Here is a 19,465-nt window from a genome sequence, read left to right on the forward strand (position 1 = left end):
CTCACAGAGAGAGCAAAGAAGTGTGATTCCTAGGACCACTTCAGGGCAGGGCCCATGGTTTCACTTTGTAAAGAATCCCAAAGAGTGCAGCAAGGAGGTCCTTGGACAGCTGCTCAAGGCTCAAGTGCATCAGCAAAAATGATCAGCAGGAAAAACCAAAGCAATGCCTGTTTCAACATACCCTGTCACAACTCTGCTTAAGCCAGGAGAGCTGGAAGTGCAGATTTAACCAACACAAGACCTCAGGCAGCTGATGAGATCTGCTGTGGCTTCTGCTCATCGCTCAGCATGTGCCACACAGAGCAAGGAATCTGTTTCAAGTACCTCTTACAACAATGTACTTTAAATTTCTAAGTACACGTGACAACATGCTGAATAATAAGCCACATGATTCAGACGCTTTAAGCACTGTTTGTGTGCCTCATTGAACCCCAAGGGGATTTCAATATGCATCTTAAGGCCACTGTATGTGGCCCTTGACCCTTCAGGTGACAACTGCACACACCTCCATGTCTGGGAGAAGCAAAGCACATGTTCCACGTGCCTTGACTTTTGTAGCTTGGTTTTGTCTATTTTATGCATTATTAAAGTATCCACAAGGTATTTTTATTAAACTTTCTCCAGCACCACTTACAAAGTTGGCTTGTGTCTGAGCAGCTCATGTCAAACTCACTGGAAGCCTGGGATCCTGCACAGGTAGAAAATTTCACATGACCATCACATTTTACAGGTAGATGCTATAGACATCAGCATTTCTTGATCATTATCCAAGCCCAGCCTATGGGCCTCCTCTAACCACACTCCTATGTATAAGTTTATTACTGAATATATTAAATATTCACACGAAAGACATTGGTAATTTGCTTTTAGATTAAAATGTGGGTTTAGGAGGTATTTGCAACAGAAATCACCTTTACAGGGTGTTTGACTTCACAGTAGGTTCATTTCTATGCTTCTAGTCCAATAAGACAGTGCCAAGGAACAATCTTGTGTTGCTTGATTTAAAAGCTATTAACTTTTCATCTGAAATTAACGTTTAAGATTATTAAGCTATGAAGCAGTAAAATATTTGCAAAATTCCAGAATTCTTGCATAGGAAAACACCTGCTAAGTCACCTACACTTTCCTCTTAACCTGTCTTTGGTAAAAATTTTGGGCCACAGACAAACTATCTGATTTTGGTGCAAACTGTCACATACATATTTAGAATTGTCCATGAACTTGCAGCAGCAGTATAATCCAAGAAAGGGATGTTCAAGCCTTATTGAGGCAATAGAGCTACTGCTACGACATAAAACATCCCCTAATTTTGCCTCATGCACAAACCCAAGAGCCATCTACTCCACACACCAATTTTACCTTTACTACAGTCTTTATGTTCACTTTCACATGTTCCTGATAGGCAATAATTTGTCAAATTATATTGTTGGGAGGTTGTTGGATGAAACATAAAAAGAATCTCACGCATTTTATGCTTCCTGTACGTTATAAACTTATTAACTACTCTTCTGATATAGTTCATCTATGATAACACACTTGCTCACTATTACTTTTGGCTTGGATCACAACATTACTTGTATCTGTTTCTTTTTTTAGTGCTTATTAGGTTCCAGAACTGAGGAGGAAAATAATTTCCTCAGCAGAGGCCTTCAGAATTGGACAATGTCCTCAGAGTAAAAACCTCAACTTTTATGAGTCTTTATTAAGTGTAAGTCTCATGCTAAGGCAAGGGAAAGAGAGGGGCAAACTTGGCTACCAATCAGATAAAAAGCTGATTCAAAAAATCAATTAATATTCCACTGGATATCCCACTGCCACTGTTCTTCTAGGGAAAGCAGGTGAGGGACTGAGCAACTTAACACCCCCTCATCTCTGCTCTGAACAACTGCTAGAAAGGCAGCAAGAAGTAACACTTTAGAGATCAGAAGAACTTATGGTCTGATGTGCAACCATTATGCCTCTGCAAATGAAAATGATTTATCATTGCATTTGTTTTTCTTCCTTCATCACCATCCCTCACTTACAGCACACTTTAGCTCTGCTGGAATCCAGCACAATTTCCTGCTAAGCTTCAACAGGAGGATGATCAGGCTATTCATGGGCAGAAGGTGAAATGGGTACAAAAGCTACTGTAACTTGCACAGATGAAGTATGATAGTAGCCATCAACAACTTCTACTCTGGAAGACGAAGTCCTCTAGAAATACATAGAGATTCTCTGACTCCGTGATCCTTTCCCTTCCTTATGTTTTACTCAATGTCTTTCAAATACAACTTTTTATGTGTTCAAATCTAACTGGTAGAATCTGCACAAACTTACACCAACATTTTGATATCAAGACTATTTCTAGCTTTCTATAAAAATCTTGTATATTTATCAAGGAAAATGAAGGTAAAATATAGCATGCATATATGTGTCTATGCCAAAGAAAACGAGCCTTATTTGGGCTTCATAGATATAGGAAATGGTTCAAGAGCTGAGTGAAAAAATGGCATTTCTGTGATGCTGCTAAAGGCAGCAAGAAAAGTTCTTGAGAGGAATAAATCTAACAAAGTTACAGGGTACCTAGTGCATGTTTTAAATACTAAAAACTTTGCTAGGTCTTATAACCCTCCATACCCAAAAAAAGCCTCTACACTGGGACAGTTTTATAACATTTAGTTCTGCCATGAAGATGAAATGAAACAAAAAAAAGTCTGTAACTACACTTAGACTTCAGTTCAGCCCATGAAGATGAAATGAAACAAAAGGATCGATCTCAGGATCGATCCCCTCCAGAGAACTCTCTGCCAGAAATCTGTTCACTGCAAAGCCTGAATAGAAATTACAACACCCTATCTAGCCTGTATTAGGAGTTGCACAGTAGGTTACTATGGGCTAACAAGATCACTGAACCAAGTGCCTTAGACTGCACACTCCATATAAAAGATTTGGTTGGAACAAGAGCGAATGTGTGCAGAGTGCTTACTTTCTGTTTGTTTGAGATCCTCTTTTGCTTCATTTGTCAATCTCTCCTTTCCTGACCATCAACATAACAGCAAAGTGAGATGAAGGCTGTACAAGCCTTCAAGAAGCCATCCAAGGGATCTTGTGCTTTACATGTCTGTCTCTCCCTAATACCTCATTTTTACAGTAAATCTGGCACCTCCAGGGAGAAAACTAAGTGAGATAGTACATTTTTTTCAGACCTATTAATTAGATGAGGAAGTTTTTTAAAGGCTGAGAAGCAGAAGAAAAGCAACAGAATGGATTTATGTTTGTTTTTTGGGTAAAAGAGCAACACAAAAGCTGCTCTCTTTATACAAAAAGAAAAATTGTCAACAAATTTTACAATTTCACAAAAGAGAATATCAGCATAAAATTTCATAGCATTTTTTTCTATTTCTTGTATGTTTCCCTATGATTAGCTTCCATATCATTTAACATTGAATCAATCAAGTTCTGAATTCATCCCACAGGGATTTTTTTGTTTGTGGTTTTCTTGATTGCTTGTGGGTTTTCCCCCCACTTTTTCTTTTCCTGCCCTTCCTTGCAGTACCTCTGATTTTTAATTATACTCATTTGGACAACTTGATGGCTTTCAAAGACAGAAGCAATAGTCTCTGTCTTGATGTGGCACAGAACAAGGTGAACAACATCTGACATTAAAAACCAACACAAAATTTCAAAATGCAGCTATGGAGATATATATGAAGAACAGGAAAAAGCCCTGAAAGGGAGAAGAAGCTTTTCACTGGATTAAATGTCACTGTGGTGCAGGTCTATGCTGTATAATATGATAATGAACATTACACATACAAGGACGCAGACTCAGCAGGTCTAAGAAACTTTCAAACTTGAAGAAACTCCAGTCTTGCTGTACAAATTTGTTACTCGACCACTGAGAATGTTGAAAGAGCATTTTCTTCAAGGCCTACAGTTTAATTTTTTTGCTCTCTCTTGAAACTTTGATACGCAATTTTCAAACTCTCAGCTCCAGAATTTTGTTAGTATCCAAGCTCATACCTTTCCACTCTATTCTTTCAATGCGTGCATCAGATATTTTGTAGACAGCACCCAGGCACTTCCTTTGAAAACTTCAGCTATTACAGCCATAAAGCAATTATTTTTTTCTTTGTTGGCTATGAAAGAACTAACCAAAACAAGAAATCTACATCTATGTTAACCAAACCAATAACATGAAAACATACAGCTATGTTTGGGAGCTCATTAGCAAAAAGCACAGACATAGAGACATTCCCCTGCACAAAACCCCTTTCAGTAGTGTCAGATACAGAATACTTTCTGCATTTGTCACCTTTCAGGTCTGAGTTTCCAGCACGCTTCTTGTTATATGCAATTAGCCCCATGCCAAGGTTTGGTACATTTCATAATAAATCCCTGACCACATTTGCTTTGGGCTTGGCAGCTCTGGAAAGGCTCTATTCATCAGGGCAGCAGTAAGCCACAGGACTCACCACACAACTCACTCGCAGAATTCCAGCACGCTACACTTTTCAACAAGCCATCTCCTCCCTCCTCCTCTCAAACAGCCTGACATATGACTGTGATTAAGTAGGATATGAAAAAGCTCAAATCCATTTTTCTCTTTTTCATCTCTCTTTTCCCTTCAGACAGCACAGACACACACTTTCCCCCCTCACAAAAACCTGCCTTCTCTCCCAACGCTGCATAGTAGATGGGAATTTTTTTTTCTTTTTTTTTTTTTTCTTTCCCGTTGCCTTTATTTAAAACAGTAACCATCTATTACTTGCAGGAAGGCTGTGTCTCCTTCTCAGGTTTCTCCAGCTTTAGAGCACTACTCTCACAGCAGCACATGAGGCTGGCTCTCAGCTGGGAACACTCTCTGAGAGGCACCTGAGAAGAAGAGAACAGCAGCAAGGGCAACCACTTGCAATTGGGCCATCTGTTCGTGACCAAACTCACATTTCCAACATTCTGCCAGCTCCAACGACAATGAGGGAGTTGGGAGACACACAATGGAATCATGCATGCCACAGGGAGTATGAGTGGGGAAAGTTATCTCCATCACACACAGACTACATTCCTCTCTGCACTGTGCTGCAGAACAACCTTGCTGGCAGCACTGCGATAACCCATTTACCCAAAAACCCACTCAGGGGAAAGCAGAGTCCAGGATAAAGAAGCTCCATCAAGCTTAGTAGCAATTTTATAACTAGGCCTGAAATAAGCTTTTCTTTTAGCTAAAGAAAAGGTGAAAAACCTCTGTTAACTCAGACTTATCTCATTTTTTACAGAAGGGCACCCAAACTGTTACATCAGTACATGGTTTGACTCGGGTAACCCATAAAACAACTTCCAGCACTGCCAAAGCACTCTTGCCTGTGTTTCCAGCCTTCTTTCATCTCCAGGGACACATTCCCAAAGCTTCACTTCTTGCTCTGCAACTCTTGTCCTTTCTTAAGGAACTGCTACAGGAATAAGTGGGGAACTGCTAAGCTGCAAGACCTGCATTGTACACTTCTGATAGGTGAATTGTGGCCAAAAAGACAGTTAAAGGGCATAAAGGAACTCAAAAAAAAAAGAAAAAAAAAAAGCTGCATCTCAAGGGTTACAGTCAGGAACCAAGGCACAGCATGTAAAAGGTCATGCTGTAGTAACAGGCCAGGTTTTCTGCAGGTCTGATTTCTCCTGAGGTTCCCCCTTACAGGATCTATCCCCTCCAGAGAACTCTCTCTCTGCCAGAAATCTGTTCACTGCAAAGCCTGAATACAAATTACAACACGCCCTTTAGCACAAAGCATAAAGTCATGCCACAGCTAACTACACCCAATGGCAAAACCTAATGAGAAACTAAAAGAGAAATTATACCAGGAGTTTATCTAATCCTATCTTTTCCTTGTTAACCTATCCTTTACCTTGCCAAAACACTAAACTAAACATGCATCCTAATTTTATGTCATTCCCTTGTTTGCCTGGAGCTGCTGAATACCAGAATTCACAGTGAGATATCCTCACAATTCTTTTTCTTCTTAATTCATTTTTTACTGAATCCAATATTCTAAAAATAACACAGTAACTGCCTAGGGCATAATGAAGTCAGAAAATACTCATCATCAAACTGCATCAGCCATAGAATGCATATCTGATTCATCTAAAGTCAAGCTTGCCTCAGACTTTTACAGTTATGTAGCTTGTGCTTTGTGTCATTTGTGAGAGCTGAGCCCACCTTCTCCTCAAGAAGTGCCTGTGTGTGCATCCCAGCTCCACTCCCTCCAATGAGGGCACAGTTTCATTCATGGATTTTGGAGAAGCTGATTATACAGCATCACACTGTGTTTCCAAGGTTCCTATTTACCTCAACACATAGCACTGCTGTGGCAGGATCAAAAGCTGGAGTAGCTAAAAGGTTATTTAATAAAACAACAATGCTAAAATTACACTTTACCTTGAAAGATCCTTCAGGAGTTCTTACAAAGCTCTCTCACGACCATTTCATGACTGTGTACACACAGCCCTGGGATGGAGGAGCACTTCAGCATCTCCAAAAGCCCTTTGCAGGTACAGAGGTGGGTATATGAAGTTCTACCAAGTCACTGAAGTTATCCAGCACACATGGGCTGTTCCTTTGTTAATAAAAGTGAGAAAAAATGGAATGAGACTTTCTACAATGTGCTCTTGTCACCAACCATTAGTCTAGCTCCTAAGTTTACCAAACCTTTCACAGACAGCAGAGAAGTGTAGATGTTTAACGTGAGTACAAATGGTACCAGCCCTACTCAGAGGCAAAAGAAAGTCCAATCCATCTGTTTTTACAAATACATACACTTAACTTTAATCTAAGCACTATTTACAAAAATGCATGCAGACATAAAAGAGCATAATAAATTAATAGTTCACAAGAGGCAACGATGACTAATGACAGATCTTACTCTCCTCCCCAGAGCCCTGGCCCAAGGGAACACAGCAGATAAAATTACCTAAGTTGACTTTCTGTGTTTCTGTTAAGCCAAAACTTTGGTGTATCCTGAACTGTCTGTGTGATGTTTCCCAGCTGGGAGACATAAGCTTTCCTAAACAATTCAGGGCTTTACTGTGACCTTAACACCGTCATCTTCTTTCATACAGCCAAGGGATATGCTTGTTAGTTTATATGGGGTTTATCTTATTCATCAAATTCTCCTGCCTGAGCACTGATATTGCCTACTTGTGGCTGTACTGTCAACAGACCCTGCAAGAACCTCTCCAGTAATCTGACTCCTGCCCATGCAGCAGTCAGTGAAACTGTAAGAAAGCAGTTGTGCAAAACCCCTCTTGGGCAATTACTGCATGATTGAAATGGTCCCACCAACACAAATTTGCTCTAAAATCTGCACACTTGCCCTGTATTTCTTTGATTGAAATTGTCATCAGTGGCTGTTGGGTGCTGCCAATTTGGTACATATAAGCAATGTACAATCTGAGTCAGAGCTGCAAGTTGAGAGGTGAAACAAGGTGGTGCTCTGAAATTCCTGATACTTCTGCAGTTGCATGCAAATGTCAGTTCCTGACATTATTATCAGTATATTTGTTGACATAAACAGTGTAGATTATGTGCTATAAAATCGAGAAGTGAAAATGTAATTTCTTCTATTACCCAGAAAAACCTAACTGTCACTCACCAGAGCTCTCCACATCCCACATCTCGTGTTGCAGGGATCACTTACAGAAATCTGCATAGGCTTTTCTGTTCCCTTTATCCTGGACTGTAATGTGATTATACATGGAAGAGCATCAGGTGTGCACATGCTCTTGCAATTAAAACAACCTTCTCTCATAGTTTTTCTTCCCCCTACACCTCAAAATACCTTTTCCCACACATTTCCCAGGTGATCATCTCATTTCTCAGAACTGAACTATGCATTTTTATTATCCTGCATTCCTCTTTAACAAACTTTTAACCATTCCATGACTGCCAAAAGCCCACAAGTTAACCAAACTTTGGAACTATTAACAAATATCTAAAAGGACACAACTCTTCACCCTTTGTTGATAAGATTTCTCCATGTGAAATGCTGGTGCATCTGCTCTGATGGTGCAGTTCCACAAGCATGTACTCCAATAAGGCCATGACTCCCTGTCCAACAGCAAGTTTTATTGCATTTCTGTCAGTCACTTGCTCATATTCCTGAGTCAGGTTCACCGTGGCACCAGTGGTGCTGGTAAAGCAGAGAAGTATCATGCCTGAATAAATTCCTCTTACATAATTCTATCTTAATAGTGTCAATCCTGTTAATGAAAAATGTTTATGTCATGTCAAGGAAAACCACAAGTTTTGTGTGGGAGGGCAGACTGGGGGAAGGGAGAGGAGAAAACATCTTGTCATGGAAAATTCTCCCTCAGTAAAAGGGGAGGGGGAAAAAGTCCACAAATTACACCCTGGCAAATACTAGCTTCCAGAAAATAGCTCAATTTACTTCAATACAGTTCAAATATTTAATATTAATCATTAATCTACAGTATTAATAACTGTAATATGTGGTTTAATAAGATGGTAACTGCAGCTTCTGGATGCTCAGGACCTAAGAAAGCAGTGAAAACTCATGACAAAAAAAAAGGCAAACCATGAACAGGCATCAAACCATTCTGCTGACATAAATAAATTTTAATTGGGGTTTTTTTTTTTAAGTAATTTTATCTTGGTAGATTTTATGCCAGATCAGGTATCATCCTTTTTCCTACAGCTGGTACAAGGCAGCTATAAATACATCATGGTGTGCTCTGCCAGGCTGACAAATCCATGGGCAAGTTCTCACTTCTGACCTGGTTCAAATCCACAGGGCTTGGCTGGGCTGCAGGGTGCAGATGTAGTATTGACAAGTATTGATGAGCACGGCCTCACAAGGTAAAAGGCACTTCTGGACTCTCCAAAACACCCAGAGCTCAGGCACCAATATCTGGGATCAACACAGTTACTTCCATAACATATTTTTTCTTATTCAAACATATATAAATGAACAATGTGTCTAATAATTACTGAGATTTAAAAAAAATTAAAATTACCACACAAAATCAAAATCTTTTGGCAAATTTTATAGTCTTAGATCTTTTTGTTGGGAAGCTTTCAATTCACTTCAGTGGGGTATGGATTGGGCCTTTTGTCTCCTACCTGCAGCTGATTCAGCTCTAGCTTAGACTTGACAAAATCCTGCCAACTTTACCATGTCACTTCATAATAAGCTGGTTTTTTTTTACTGAACCTAACTGAAAGACTGAGCTTGTGATGACTGCTTGCAATTACATTTTCATTTCCCTTCATTGACTATGCACATAAATGCTGTAAATCTTTATCATTTTAAATGAGGTCTTCAAGGGTAATTTTGGCAGCCAAAGAGAAGTAGGCATCATGTCTGAAGTACTGTGAGATTTTTTTTTTTTTAATCTTTTGGACTCAGATCACTCTTAAACAAATTCATTGCTCACCTATCTCAGATGACATTTTAATTGTAGCTTTTGACTTCATGTACACTAATGGAGGAAAAAATGGGTATAAAGTTCTTGGTGTGTATGTTCAGATAGAGTGCCTTTACTGTGAATTTGGTTTGCACTGCTGAACTTTATAGTACTGTGAGACCTATAAATATATTTAAATGTGACTAGGAAAAAAAGTGCCTCTAAATTAAACTTTCTGGATGTCAGAGGATTTTTTTAACTTTATTTGCAGAATATTAGCATTTAAAACCAGAATGTAATTTAATATTTTGTGGAGTTACGCAAAAAAATTCCTAAATCTCCACATCTGCTGCTGCTTTTTGTTAAGTTTTTTTTGCATTCTTTCAAAAATTCCCCGTGTGTGTGCATATACATATGTATATGCCCAGAGCTAGAAAATGTCAAAGGTCTACCTGGTGTTTTTATTTATTTATTTTGATTTCAGGCACCAAAATATTTCTTTTTTTCAAGTCAATACTGTGACCCTCATAAAAGGAGGGTCTTTATATAGGTGGCCTTTATAAAAGGCCAAACTGACAATACAAACACAAACCCTCACTGACAATATTTACATCTGTGAAAATCTTCTAAAAGCACAGAAGGATGCAAAAAAGGCATACAAAGAAGTAAAGTGGAATTCTCATAGTTCACATCTAAATGAAACAAAAAAAAAAAAAAAAAGGAATGTCTGCTTACTGCCCTGAGGCTCTTTCCACACAGTACCACATTTGCTAAGGTCCTTTCTTTTCTTTTGTAGAACTAGCATCAGTGCAATTCTTCACATGTGTACAAATGCTGGAGATGTATGTGGAATTACAGTATTCAAAGGTTTCATGTGTTTGTTGGTGTTTTAGATAAGTACACTTTAAAATCAAAAATAATATTGCTGGGAAACCTTGAGACTGAAATCGGTTTCTTTCAACTTTTTTTCTCAAAGTGACACTTTCTGTTGTTGCAGCTTTGCAATATTAATTGCTTAGCTTTTTTCTTTGGTGAATGATATTTATTACAAACATTACTAGCCCAATGCAGCTGAAAGCCATTAAAGAAAAAAAAGTAAGAATCACCCATTCCATCTGCTTTTCATAACAAAGGGATACAAAGACCATATTGAACATTCATTCCCATTTCTCTAAACCGATATTTTTAAAAGAAAAGTCCCACATCCAACCTCAAAATGCACAACATGTCTTAGAGGCTTGAAAAAAGGAAATCAAAATTAAATAGGAAAACACAGGCTGCAAATAATGTACAGAAAATTAAATATGTAAATAAAATATTAGAGCATTAAAAATTACAGGAAGCAAACCTATTTTCTCAACCTTAGTAACTACTTGAGATAAAATACCAATTTGAAGATGAAGTCCTTTGAGGATTTTGATGTCTGAGTATCAAGAAACATCTTAGATGGCAGTGTCAAAACAGTGCATCTGCACTAAAAGTTTCCCAGAAGAGCAGCGTGTAGTACGTATTACTGCAAAAAACTGAAAGGCAGAACTTTTTAATGACTAAAACTCCAAAAACACATTTCTAGCATATGGTTATGCAAACTCAAAGAAAAACCATACAGTAACATATCAGGGAGATTGCAACCAGTGGTGCTCAACCACCCACTGCCATCAGCAGGTGCCTTTTCTGCTGGCCTTGGCTGGACATAGATGAGGATGTACGACACATAACCCCTTGCTGCAAAAAGTTTTCCAGCTTTGGAGGCAAATCTTGAAACCTGCACTCAACAATTGAAAATACACATTTTCTGATGGGAAATGTAAATATGAAGGCATACCTATTAGAGCAGAACGCAGTGAGAGCAATGTCTCGTACACTGACCACAGAGAAAGGCGTGGAATTATAGGTTTAGACTGTGCTGGAAACATGATGACCAGTATTAAAACACTGCAGAAGACACACACAAAATGTGTTCATGCAGAAATCTGACAAAACTGCTCGTAACAATTCCTTTCCTCAAGCCACTAATATCTCATCAGGGCAATATTTCTTCACTTAAGTTAAAAGTGTGATTTTTCACTGAAGCTATGAGTCTGGTATATTTAACGAAATAGATAACCTTGTGATGTTAAAAAGTTATCTAGAATTCAATGAGAATTTCCAACTGCATTTTAAGATATTCCATAGACCCTAAACACTCCTTAAATCTCTGTGACTTCTCTACACTGAAGGACTAAAATAAATATTCTAGCTACTTATTCCTTAACAAAATGTTCACATCTACTTTATGTTAGAAATTTTATGGAAATTACCAGAAAAGTCTGGCATCTAAAAGAACCATTTACTACAATTTTTTTTTTTTAATTCACATTACTTTGACTTCCCAAGCATACCATCCTGCTTTGTACAGGGCTTGAAATTTTAAAAACTTACAAGAACTTACAGTCCTAAGTCCTGTTATCTTTATTGAAAGCTTGGTGCTTGAATTTTGAAGAGTTTTTGAAAATCCAGAAACAGAGACTTTAATGTAACTCCAGCAGCATTATGCTTCAGATGCAGCTAAACAACTTTTTGCAGAAGCAAGAACCTAAAACATGATACGTTGCCTGATGAAGGATTAGTTTTGTGATCCTAACAATTTAGGAAAGGAGATGTAAAAGGTCTGGTTGCTATCTAGCTATATATAAAAATCTTACAAAAAGTTTAGAAAAAGCTTTAAACTTGCTCTGTAAAAAATAAAGTCTCCCTTCCCCCCCCCCCACCCCCCCAAAAAAAATTGATACTTGTGTTGAAAACAGAACACAAAGTACTGCTGTACTGCTTAGAAAGAGGCAAATACAGATTTCTTTAAACAACAACTTAAAGAAGAGGCCATATCTCACCTTTAATAGCACATTACAGCCATTCTAAAGGTGTTTGTTTAAATTACAAAAATTATAACATTGTATCATGCATTGTGTAAGCCCCAAAGACTGTGTGGCACTTCTCTCATTATCAAATATTTTGTTCCTCCTGGGTTGCACCAAAAGAAAAAGTATCAGAGACCTGGTGAAAGTCATGACATACCAGAACTTGCTTATTAACTCTTGAGAACTTCACCATTTCTAGCCACCTTTTTAAGGACTTTTACTCAAGCTCCATTTTAACTGTTACATGTTACAATCTGCACTTTAACTCATTTGTATAGGGTGTCCTTTCCCCATGGCATATTTATTCCCTGAGAGCAGTCAATTCTTCAAGCTACTGAAAAGGTACCCATGCCTCTTCAGAATGAACAATCAATCGAGTTTTAGGACTTTTTTTTTTTTTTTTTTTTTTTTTTTTTTTTTTAATGCCCTTCTCTATTCAGGCTCAGGATCAGTACCTCCTCTAGCAGCATATGAAACAAGCATGATTTTGTTCATCATTTATCAAGGCTGAACAACTGAGGTTTTTCCTGGAATTTAAACTAAATTAATGACTAATACCACCATAAACAAAACAACTCTTTCGCCTCCCAGTTTTTCAGTATTACTCTTGAAGGACAGTCATAAGGCTGCAAAGAAAGAGACAGAACACTCAATGGCTTTTAAACAAATGCTACCACATTTTAAACGTGTGCATGTTTGCCAAAGCTCTAAGCCTCTATTGCTCAAACCACTTGTGGTTTCTCAGCACTTCTTTTTTGAATGATTGTGTCTTTATAAAATAAACATGTTTGAGACTAAATTACTTGTGTGTCTGTTGGGAATAATTATAAAATTAGCTCGTTCTAATTTACACTTGCGGGTTTTAAAAACACAGCCAAATAGCATAGTGAGTCTCCTGGTGAAACCAAAGCCTGGCATGTCAAACATGGTTTAAATCACACACATGGACTTTGATTTTCTCAGTGCAGCAGTCTGATCTCTACAGCAGGCTTAGTCCTTTAGTTTTGACTTCTAATTCTCCCCATAAGTATTCCTTTTGTAGGTCTCCAGAGACATTAATTCAGCATGCCAACAGGTTGTGCAATATATAACACAAGTAATTCAACTCCAGGCACAGAGTTGTGATTTTCAAAAATGTACTATCTCCATGTATAGTTTTGGTAATTTGCAATATGTTGTTCATCCATAACACATAAAAGAGCTTTGGTTGCTGAATATCTCAAATACGATGGACAAATGTGCTACAGTTCCAACCACATTGCCTAGGAACGTATTTAAGGTCCAATTAACACTGTTCAGGGGAGCAACACATAATATATTTTAGCTGTGTCCCTCAGTCCCACTGATTTCAGTGAGCTAAATTATGTTTTTCCAGGAAGAGAAATTATCACATTATCACAATGCTTCTATTGTACTACCCTGGCACAACACCTTACACTTTTGTGCATTAGGTAGTCACAGCAGCAGATAATAACTTCCAGGGAACTGCAACAAACAACTTATTTCCAAGGTATTTTCTGCTCTTTTACTAGATAACGCTGGCTGATACAGTCAGTATTTCCATACTAATATGCCAGGATTCACTTAAAATAGTCTCAGTCAGCAACTGGCAACTCTGGAAAACTGAAATCTTATTCAGCTTCTTCCTCTTTTACTCTTGACTTGCCACACAAGAGCTTTTCAACAGTGGATTTACAGCTCCGTGAATCCACAAGATGTACATACGTGGTAAAAATTATTCATTTCATTTAATGCCATAGGTTTGTTTTCAGTATCAGTGGCTAGAACTTCTTTGGCATCCCACAGTTTGGCTTTTTATCCAAGGCCAGGGGAGACGCAAATTGTACTTTCTGTACCAAGATAAGGTGGGTTTAGTTTCTGTGTTTACATCCTGCTTTTTATCCCTTGAGGCTGCAAAGGTTACATTACCCTGGCCTTGCCACTACTGTTTAACCTTATTTTCATGTTTTCAGAAATACTTGAACAAGTTTTTGTTTTGTTTTGTTTTTTTAATCACATCATAACTAATGCTTTAACCAGCAGGTTTTGCATGAACAGTCTGTGGTCTCAGACTTGTTCCAAATTTCTCAAGCACTGTAAATTCTCCTTCCTCTATGTTAGAGACTTGAATAGTTGTTTTTTTCTACCTCTTCTCCCTCTGCAATATAAATATATATCTTAACAGAATCTCACTCCCAGTCTGACCCAAACTTCAGTTCAGCTAGGTATAGTAGTAAATCATACCATCAACCCCCTCACTCCCTTTTCCCCCCTACAAGAAAAAAAAAATCCAAAAAACAAAACTTCCTGGACATCTTCCTGCCTTCCAGAACACTTGCTGCATCCTCAAGTATAATAATGTATATGTATAATATAATGTATATTATATTATGTATAATAAGGACTGTACTCATCCTTATTATACATACATGTATTAACACATGTCTGCACACACATGCATGTGCATATATACATATATATTCATATCTATATACACAGATATGAATACATGTATATTTAGTCACAGAATATTTATATATGTACACGTGTCTATTGAATATATCCATATATGTGTACATTCTCTGTGTAGAATGGACACACCACACACATTTAGGCACACACAAAGCACTATACCCTACACTGCCATGTTTTAACATCCTCCACAGCACATTTTTCCCAGTGTGTTCTCAGGGGTCGATTCTTTCTCTAACCCATAAAAACGTCAATAGTAAACATTGTATTTAACAGCCTGAACTACACATGGGGTATTTTACCAGAGTGGATTTTCCAGTGCACTCGAGTTTACCTTCTGGCTATTCTGAAGAATGAGTAACTCGTTCCACTCCATTCAGCAACATCCACTCCTCCCCCAACCTCCCTCTTTTGGACTGATTACCTTTTAGATACAAAAGAAAATGAGCGACTAGGTAAGAAAGAGGTGCATTCCCCAGCATTAAGGTTTTAGAGCAGTCACCTTCCCAAGCTGAACATGGCTTACCAGTAGTCTAGAACAAACTATTTTGCTAGAATATGGAACAGGAATGGTAACAAAATGTCCCCCTGCATAATTTTCTACACAAATCAGCCTTGCCCTGTTGATATTTGTTCAAAATTATAACATGCACCTATGAACTGAATCATGAGACCAGTTATTGAAAGATGGTTCCCAGACACAAAACATCACATATTTCACCAGCTCTGCAACTCCACTTGCAGCTTTATACACTACTGAAACATAAACACCACTCAATTCTCCTCCTTCGACGAAAGAATAACAATACATCTTTCCAACTGTAGTTACTGGCTGTTTCAGTGGCCCGGCTTCATGTCTGGATAATTAGATTACAATCAATTAGTGGAAATACCCAAAATAAACGAGTCAAGACAACATTCAACTTCCTGGAAAGTTAAGCTCCCCCAGCAAACCAAACATTTCAGCAGTATTAAAGCTCTGTTCTTATTTCAGGTAAACAGCAATGTTATTTTCTTCTCTTCTTTTATAATGCAACGCTTATTCCTGCTCTTCGTTTCCAAAAGCATCACAAAGCGGGTCAAGCTCCTTTGAGGCAAAGATTATTTCTGGGGACAGCATTTGCATTCTGACACAGTTCTCTGTTCAGGGAGAAGACTGATCAGAACATGCACGTGTTCGATCATGAACCAGACAAGTATGAAGACTGCTGCTGTCCCAAGGGGTTCTCGATTTAAGGGTCAAGGAGGAAAGAACTAAAGAACAAATGGGAAGGACTGTTGGCTTGAACTTGAACTATGTTTTGGTGAAAAAAAATTACACTGCTTATCATAAATGGGAGAGAAGATGTAGGAAAAGCTGAAAGGCAGTTTCTGGCCTTCCACTCCAAAGGACCTGAGTTTTCCCAGCCTGAGCTGGCAGCCTGCTGGCACATTTTTAAGCAGGTTTTCAAAGCATTCATCCTACTCTCACACCCAATTTGCAACCTGAACTTTCTGTGTATAATACAGAGGCGTATCATGTTGAAAATAAAGTTAAATTAATACTCAAGGGCACTGCTTTTGGAGCAGACTGCAGGCAGGAGCAGGGATCAGCCAACATTACTTTTCTTCATGAAGCCTGCAGCCACTGCAGAAGTATTTAGGCTAAAGTAGTAATTATAATATGGAGAAGCATCACAGCTTAACAACTTCAACTAACCTTCCATGGCACTGTTTGCTCGTCCTGCCCGTATAGCTCAAGTTCCTCCCATAGGTAAATACAAACACCAATTCACACAGCCAAAAGCTGAATCTGCCATCTGATTATGTTTGGGAATTTCTGTCATTAAATGTAATCCTTAAATCCTGCTGGATAGTAGTAAATTTAAGCATGACATCCAAGATCTTCCACTCCCACAAAGTAACAAAAGCAAGCGAAGTGCTGCTGCTTTGTTTGCGCAGCCATGGGAAGAACACACAACAGAGACTCCAGACGTACTGGTTTTCTTCTAAATACAGAAAGAAAAGCAGCAAGTCAAATGCAGCCTTTATCTACCTATCCATCCATCTTTCTATCCATCTATATCTGAGCAAGGGTTAATGGATGTACAAGAAGCATGGAGCAACCTCTAAGAAGCAATAACTTCTGCTCAAGGTTCAGAAAATACAAGAGTACACTGTTTCACCAAAGAACTGTGCTTTATGCATGCAACTGATCCTCACCAGGATGGAAAGAAAAGTATTTAACTGTAACCAGCAAGTTAACACTGTAGGTACTATTAAGTTTATGTTCTTTTTTAGATTTATTTATTACTTTACATAGGATCCCCAGTGTAGGAAAGAAGGGGGAAAAAATAAAAAGGAAAAAATAAATCATACTCTATTAGATCCTAACACAGTAAATTCTCATTTCCTTCAACATGGGTTTTGCCAGAATAAGATTACGCTCAAGCCATATTAATTTATCAGTAAATTATTATTAATACATTTTCATGTATGTTAGCATAGCAAATTTTCACCCTGCATCTTTAGCAATTTAACACATTCCTTCACTAGGAGTCTACAAGTCCTTCAATAAATTTATCACTTCAGCAGGAAAATTTTTTTCTCCTTTCGCAATTGATTGAGAATTCTTCCAATAAGTTTAATCTTTGAGATTATACATGCTGAGTAAATTTAAAAATCACAAAACATGAGCATTTGAAATGATGGGCAATGATTTCACAAGTCACAAGGGGGAAGAAGGACAGGAGCACCAGGATGAGGAGGATTCTACATTTTTTTTTATTCTCTTATCAGTGGATAAGAGATTAAAGCTAGAGCCTAAATTCCAAAACTAAAGGTTTTGAAAGAATATTTCCATGCCACAAATATTTTAATTGTGTGTTTCTAAGCAAGAAGGTAACATAACTCCTAATGTCTATATATCCATACAATCATATGGATATGAAGGATTTCTCATCCCCTGAAGCAGTGGGCTATATATAGTACAGTAAGCACTTGTATATTCATAAAAATGGTATCCATACATAGTGACATGAAAGCATTGCTTTAAACTGCTGATCAATAAACTTGTATCATGCTTACAGAGAAAACCTCAAAATCAGGTACATCAGCACAAACACATAAAACTGATTTTTGGTCAGTTCTGATTTCTGATTTCTCTTCACGTTTGTTAGAGTTGTCTTTTCCTCTTTTCCAAACTATCCTACTTTCAAGAAGTAGACTTATGCTGTGCTGTTCCTGATAGCCTAAACATCAGCATACAACTGGAGCCTTCATTCTACCATCTTGTTAAATGCATTGCTGAACAAGTCAAAAGCGGATCTGCAGATGCAGTCACCAAATAGGCAGTGATTGGCTTGGTTAAAACACATTACCACCTTCAATGAGAGATTGTGGGACGGGACAAAATAGAAATGACCATGTATGAATTCCAGCTCCTTTGAACAGAAATTGAGCCACACATGCTCTCTATCTGCACTGCATGAAGGTCACATGGATAGTCAATCTGCTGCAACTGTGGTAACTGCTAAACCTGACCAACCCCACAACTAGCAGTTGTCACATCAAACACACCCCCGCTTTTCAAAATGCACCAAATGGAAATAAGACAAGACAGTCCTACGTGGATTTCTGCATCAAAAACTGTAATTAAGAGTTCAACATTAAGCTGCATGCTTTACTTCTAAATGTTTCTTGCAGGATTTAATTCAGCACACAAATCTATAAGAAGTCAGACCTTTTAGCACAACATGAAGGAAGAGTCATTGAGGATTGCACATCCCTAAGAAGGCTTCCAGAGTTTTATCCCCTTCTCGGTCTCATCCTTCTGACAAGCATGATAATTATTTACTGCTTAATTTTAAAGGTGTTATCTCAACTAAAATAGATCTCAAGGTCCTTCTCTCTTCACATCAACCTCTGCACTCTCATATGACAATACAGACCAGTGAAGGTAGCAGGGGATAAGGCTATACATTCCTTTGACTGGCATGGGGAGAACTCTACTGGTTTTAAAAGCCCTTGCTGAGTTTGTGGAAGCACGATGGAGTGAACTTAGGCAGGCCAGTTCAGTGGCACACGGAAAATATCACAAGTACCAGCAGTAGAACAAATTGCTATCCACTTTGTCATGCTGATCTACAGGTACCTGCTTATCTTCAGAGCCTTTACTGATACCTGTGGTAGAGTTACACATTCCATTCCCAATACAAGTTACATTATCACACGTTGCACTTACTACAAAGCACAAAAGTTGAGAAAAATAGCCCAAAATAAACAAACCCTCCATCGACAAACTTTCTATGAGCTCATAATAATGAACAGTGTCTTATCCTTATCAACAGATGCTGTCTTACCTTTATCAAGAATAGCTGAAATGTCCCTTTCTCCTATTCAGCTCTCAGGAACAAAAGAAATGGAACTCCACCCTGTGGGGAAAGAACATTTTTTTAACTGATTAGTGATATTCTGAAAAAAAGTTTAAATCATTACAAAATAATGCAGACTTCCCAATTCTTGTATGATACTCAGGCAAAAAAATTATGCTATCTGGAAAAACACCCACTGATGGCGCATAAGTAGTTACATATTTACTACCTTGTTTTAAGAAGTAACATGCAAATGCTCTAATGAACTGCAGCCCACTGATGGCAAAATATTCAACAATACTGGTTTGCAAGGAAAATGACACTTTTGTATATTTGTCCACTTCCAAGAAG

At 38.1% G+C, this 19,465-nt stretch overlaps 1 protein-coding gene across 2 annotated transcripts in view; it reads right to left on the bottom strand.

The window, feature by feature from the left end:
* BMPR1B (bone morphogenetic protein receptor type 1B) overlaps positions 1 to 19,176 on the bottom strand; it is a 180,176-nt gene extending 161,000 nt beyond the window's left edge. For both annotated transcript variants that reach the window (XM_066317928.1, XM_066317929.1), the window contains exon 1: positions 19,103 to 19,176. The gene's annotated coding sequence lies outside the window, so the exon portion shown is untranslated. The remainder of the gene's footprint in view (positions 1 to 19,102) is intronic.
* Positions 19,177 to 19,465: the final 289 nt, after the last annotated feature.

Source organism: Sylvia atricapilla, chromosome 4, assembly GCF_009819655.1.
Source record: "Sylvia atricapilla isolate bSylAtr1 chromosome 4, bSylAtr1.pri, whole genome shotgun sequence".
NCBI lineage: Eukaryota > Metazoa > Chordata > Aves > Passeriformes > Sylviidae > Sylvia > Sylvia atricapilla.